The sequence below is a fragment of the Tauraco erythrolophus genome, chromosome 23, assembly GCF_009769465.1.
Source record: "Tauraco erythrolophus isolate bTauEry1 chromosome 23, bTauEry1.pri, whole genome shotgun sequence".
NCBI lineage: Eukaryota > Metazoa > Chordata > Aves > Musophagiformes > Musophagidae > Tauraco > Tauraco erythrolophus.
In genome coordinates this window covers 7055756-7061755 of record NC_141487.1, presented here as the reverse complement: position 1 = coordinate 7061755, position 6000 = coordinate 7055756, and the positions used below count along the sequence as shown (strand labels likewise).

Genomic DNA, 6000 nt, shown 5'->3' with positions numbered 1-6000 from the left:
GCACCCAGCGCGCGAGGAGGAGCCGGGACCCAGCGACACCCCCCTCCCCCGCCGCTCTCCCCCTCCCGACTCGACGCCCCGGCCGGCGCTGCTGCCTCGCCGGGACCAGCCGGCCAGAGCGCGGGCGGCTCCCCTCCTCCTCCGCCCCCTCCTCCTCCTCCTCCGCCCCCCTTCCCCTCCCCAGGCCGGCGGGACGCGGGCAGGAGCCGCGGGCGACGGACGCACCGGCCCGGTTGATGAGCAGCGGCCGGAAGGGCAGGTAACCGTCCGAGGGGAGAGAACGGGGCTGGGGCGGGGGGGCCACGCAAAAGCCTCGCCGCCCTGCGCTGCGCGCTCCCGCCGCCCTGCGCGTTCCCGCCGCCGCCCGGCTCGCCGAGCCCCCGGCCCGGCCCCACCCTGAGGCCATCTTCCCGCCGGCGGCGGCCCAGCCTCCCGCTCATCCCCGGTTCCTTCTTTCTCTGCGTGGCTGCGCCTGTCCCCGGCTCCCCTCCCCCGCTCTTCCTCCTCGCCGCCGCACTTCTCCTTTCCCTCCGTCCTCCCCTTCCGCCGCTCCCGCCGTGCTCGCGTCGCCCGGGCACCGGTTCTCCCCCCCCCGCCCCCGGCGGTGCCCTCCTCCTCGCCCACCCGTTCTTCCCGGCCCCCGCGGCAGCGAAGGGCGGCGAGTGGTTCGTCCATCTCTTAGCATGGCGCGGTTGGAAATAGCCCCCCTCCCCCGCGCTTCCCCACCTCCTCGGTGCTCCAGCTTCCCCTAAAAAAGAAGCGTGTTTGTAGCTGGAGGAGGAGGAGAAAAAGGTGGGGGTGGGACTGGTTCTCTCTTGAAGGCTTTAAGGCGAAAAGGGAGGAGACCTTGGATCTTGCGGGGTTCCATTTTTAATTGTAATTACGCTGTAGTGGTCTCTGATAGACGGTTTGGGGTGTTTTCTTGGCCGCGTTGAGATACAAAAGGCGAGTTTCCGGAGCGATCCAGCCGGCAGAGGGAATATTTGGAGAGAGATCCAAGAAAAAGCTATGGTGTGTCGGCTGTAATGGTGGAAAACTGATTAAGAGGAGACGGGGGTGAGACAAACAGGGTAAGACTGCTTCCAGCAGCCCCCAGTCCAGCGAAGGGCTCGCAGATGGGGTTCGTGCTGTGTGTACTGGGGGAGGGAGGGGGAGGGAAGGGAAGGTTTTGTTCTCTTTAAAATCGGAACCGAGGATGGATTTAGACCACGTATTTGTTGCTCCCCCATGTATTACGATGCTGCATATTTTTGTGTGCCCGTAGCAGCAATAACGAAGATCATGGAGGGTGTTTGCCACAATAGAAAAATGGAGTTTTCTCCTCGGAAATGTTGTTAAAAATATTGTTTCAGTTCACAGCTTATTATTGAAAGGATTTCAGTATTAATTTTTTTTATCCATACGAGGGATATTTGAGGTGTAGGATTTCTAATTCTGCAGCTTTGTAGGAAATGAGGAGATGTGAAATCTGGTATGTAAATATGAAAGAGACTAGACGTTTATTAAAAAAAAAAAGATCTTGTCCAGAAGAAAATCAGAATGATATAGAGGTTGTTGTAAGATGTCAATTTGTCGTTCCTGAAGATGAACTGAAACGTTAACAAATGCGATCTTTCATTATTCTCCGACAAAGTCATGGTTGGGACTCGTTATTTTAAATAAGACATCGTTTCTAGGATGCCGACTGCCACGTTATTATGTATTGTCTCCTCGGTAGAAAATAGGAGGAAAGGGCTGTAAATGCAAGGCTTATTGAGACAGCTTTTGAGAATAGTTGGCTCAACTTGGAGAGGTGATTTAAGACTGAAAAATTGAACGTTTTGCTGCTGTAAAATATCTGCACCTAATCAGTGAGAGATTTATCCCATATTTTAAGCTGATCTGCCAAAGATGAGGATGTGAATCAAGGCAAAATGCTGTCGATGTGTGTGTGAAATACATGTGAGAAAACGAGGATCTATTAAGATCTAAATTTGTTCTAAATGTAATGTATCGGTTTATTTTTTCCCCTTGTGTGCTTGAGGAGAGGAGAAGGGGTGATAACAGTGTAGTTGTTTTGGTGGCTGTAGATTAACCAGGGTGTGTGTTTGATTTTCTTTTTGCTGTGAATGAATGGATCTTTCTGTGCCTGGGCCCAATAGCTGCAACAAGATGGCGTTTGCAGCAAGGCAGCTCTCATTTTTCAACTCCTCCTCACCACAGCTTTGCCAAACTAGATCTTATTTCGCAATTGTGTTTTAGATTTGCTTTCTCGTTCTCTTTGCTTTCTGCTTTTTTGGGGTGGGGATAGGAGGAGTATTTGGAAGGTTGTTGCAAGAAATCCGTGGGTTTTTTGTTAATTTTTGTGAGCTTCTTCAGATAGGAACTAGGTGGGAGGAGTAAATAGTTTTATTGAAATGTTCGCATAGGCTCTTACTGGATAAAGGGTGACACGATTTTTCTTTTTTGCCTTGCAGTGCCTGCTTAATACCATCAACATGTTCTTGATTTTTGTTAAGCCTGTTGCTGAAAACAGTGTTTTAAACCCAGAGCACAGGTATACAAAGGCTCTGCTGGGGCTGTTGCTGGTTCTCTGCTAGCCAGATAATCGCCAGACTTCGTGCAGCCAGGTCTCTTCCTGAAATACAAAAGAGTCTCCCATCTGCTTCAGAATGCTAACCATTTGTGGAGGCTTTTAAAACTGTTCTTCACCCAGAATTATTGTCATACTCTAGGTAACAGTTCTTTTCATGGGAAAGGGTAGAAAGGTTTTGCAGATATTAACACGGTTCTGTGTCTGAAGTATTGTATTGTAAAATGACGTTGTGGTATCTTTTAAGAAAAAATGGACTTTCAGTTTGTAACTTTTATGGTATTTCACTATAGTGCCAACCTTCTTAACTTTGGTAGCCTAAATAAAATAGCTTGGTTAATATTTGGTATACTGGACTCAGTACTGATCTTACTGAGCAAGAAAAATTAGAAATGCTTGTCATGTCTCCTGTATTCAAATTACCTCCATGATAACAACCTTTTTAGGCCTGTTTACCTATGAATTAATGTATAATCAGTTGTTTGTTAGTTTACTGTAATAGCCCAGCTGTAGTTCACAGAGAAGGAAGCTGGGAAGCAGAAGAGCTAAATTGTAGTTGAGGCCTGTGTTGGGTTTGGTGGGTTTTTTTGGTTTGTGTTTTTTTGTTTGTTTGTTTGTTTTAAAAAGAAAAAAAAAAACCCACAACTTGAAATTAGCTGAATGCATTTTACTCCTCTGGTATGTCAAGAACAATTTTTTAATCAAGAGTACTCATCTAATAAACTGTTAGTTCCATTTGATGGTGCTTTCAACGTGCTCTTGAACTTGAAATTAGTTGTGCAGTTTCTTTTGGTACTTCTACTTTTGGCCTTTCAGTACAGGATCAGAAAGCAGTAGAGTGAAGGGAGATTCTGCATCTGGTATGATAAATTGCATTTATCCTTCTTTAGTCCTTGCAGCTGCCAGGTCAGTATGTATCCAGCATCCTACCATGAAATCTTTGAAAACATGTAAAGTTAGAATTCCACAATAAATCCTAGCAGAGCTTTTCAAATCACCTCCATACCTCATGGAAATCTGAAAATGTTGTATTTAGACTTAGTAAGAATTACTCTTGCATAAGTAAGCAATAAAGTTTTGTATAATTAGGAGGTGTGTACAATTTTGTGTAGCGTTGTTCTTAACACCATCCAAGAATAAACACTCTACAGCTATTAAAAATTTTAGACCTAAAACAGTTAAACTAACATACCTAGGACAAGAAAATCTTTCAATTAATACAATAACTTTCAGGATTCTTTAATTATAGTAGAAATGTATATCTTTTGTAGAAAGCCTTTTCCTGAAATTAAGCAAGATCATGTTGGTTGCGGTGTGTAGTAACTTCCTAGTGCTTTGAAGGCTTCAATTTGGTGAAGTGGAAAACAGCTATAACTGTTTCTTCTTAGATAGTTACTTAGTTATGATTTCTCAGTCCCTGCCAAAGGAGATGCCAGTTCACAGGAAACTTGGGCTGCTTTTGCAGATTCCCGTGCTGCCTGTAGCTTTGGCCGGGAATGTTAAGGAAGTGCTACATTTAGCTAGTTTTGTAGTTACTCCAACACAAAACTGGAGTCGCTTACTGTTCTGTGGAACCAGCGATAGATTTGTCTGCTGCATGTCACTCTCAGCGCATGTTTCAGTCGGTGAATTGGATTAAATTCTTACTGTCCGTGGATTTTGGCTCTCCGCATTAGTGGATTGGTAACTGATATTCTCAATTTTAATATCCAGTTTTGGCCATATGGCATGCCATATTGTTTCACGAATTGCGTTTAGCGCTAGCTTGTTACTAGCAAGTCGAGATGAGAAGTGATGCGTTCGAGGGGTTGAGTTACGCTTAGGTGAGTCAGCTGTGCCCTGTGTTCATGCCAGTATCTTGGGTAATTTTTGCTACGGTGTTTTACTGGTTATGTTGGGAATAAATCTATAACCTTGAAAACAACTAGCTTGTGTTAATGAAATATTTCTTAAGCATGTGATTGAAGATAAAGTGTTTTTTTTTTTTTTAAGGGATTTTCTTGATTGCTCAAAGTGCAGACTCGAAATGAAAAGAATACATATTCCATTCAAAATGTTTATTTTTCTCCCCACTGATAATGTTGGAACTAGTGTTAGCCAAGGCCGTGATAAAAAACAAAAATACCCCCAAGCCCCTATGTTTCTATTTAACATAGTACCCGATTTATTATTTCTTCACAGGGTGTCTCGTATGCTGGGGATTTTGTGTGCATGGATTTGTTTTTCACCAAACAGAAACGTATGCAGAATCCATAGATGCTTGAGCCAACTGGTAGTTCAGCAGAACATTAAGAGGTTTTTAAAAGCTTTGAACTGGCTATGAAGAGTACCTTTACTTTAGATGCCAAAATAATCAATGTAAATTACTACGGGAGGCTTCCTAGTGCGAAAATATGGACATTTCAAAATAGGTTTTGAAGCAGAATACTGCCTTTTTATTAGAGCACTAGAATGATTCTAAGTAGAGAGAAAGGAGCTGGTTAGCCTTGGAATAAAAATACACATTTAGAAGTGGTTTTGGGAACATGAATATCAGATGTCCTTGGCCTGTTTTTTAACAGGTGACCTTCTAAAGTGCATTATTTACAATTAATATATTGTCAGATTATATCCATTTGTAATAAGTGCTTGTGTCCATTGCATCTATTAAAGTGGTATAGAATGCGTTTCGATTTATTAGTCTTCTGAAATACAGTGAAATATTTCTGCTTGTCTGGAAGACTGCAGCTGGAATCTTGAATGTACTAGGTACAAGGGTAATGTTTGCCTTGACCATCAAATTATAATCTAGGAATCTTCTTTCTTGAACCCAGCTGGAGAGTAATGACATGGCAATATTCATGCATGCCATCTGGAAACAGCTAAGATACAGTATTGCTTGCTCTCAGTCTTACTGGGGATGCTGTAATTAGATGCCTATGTGATAACTTGTATATATAAGCCAAAAACAATTTTTTGAGGACATCATGGAAGTAGTTTGTAGGAAGTCTTGAAAATAACAACATTAAATTCTGTCCAGGATTTTCAACACTGGCCTGAACACTCAGTTATTTGGTTCTCAAAATTTTGAAGGGACAGAAAATAAGAATCCCATGCAAAATGTCACACATTGACCTGGTTATTGACATTTTAGTTCATCGGGGGCAGAGGGGGGCAGAATGACAGGACACAGGAATAAGTGCTTGAGAAAGCAGTTTCAAAGCAAATACTTCAGCTGTTCAGATGTTGCCAGCCTTGTTGAAATCCAATGCAAGTAACTGTAGCAGGTTTAAAATAGGAATGCTTTGGAAGGTGTTGCAGATGTTCAGAAGACCTGGCTTTGGGTTAATGAATCGATTCCCCTCTGTCAGCTGTTCCGTGGTAATTACCCAAGCCTGCTCTTGTAAGATAAATGCAAGGTTATTCAAATAAGAATGGCCCTTTTTCAT

General features: G+C 43.5%; 1 protein-coding gene across 3 annotated transcripts in view; it reads left to right on the top strand.

Moving 5' to 3' along the window:
• Window positions 1-223: 223 nt before the first annotated feature.
• GNB1 (G protein subunit beta 1) overlaps window positions 224-6000 on the top strand; it is a 68172-nt gene continuing 62395 nt past the window's right edge. For all 3 annotated transcript variants that reach the window (XM_086625621.1, XM_086625620.1, XM_086625619.1), the window contains exon 1: window positions 224-259. The gene's annotated coding sequence lies outside the window, so the exon portion shown is untranslated. The remainder of the gene's footprint in view (window positions 260-6000) is intronic.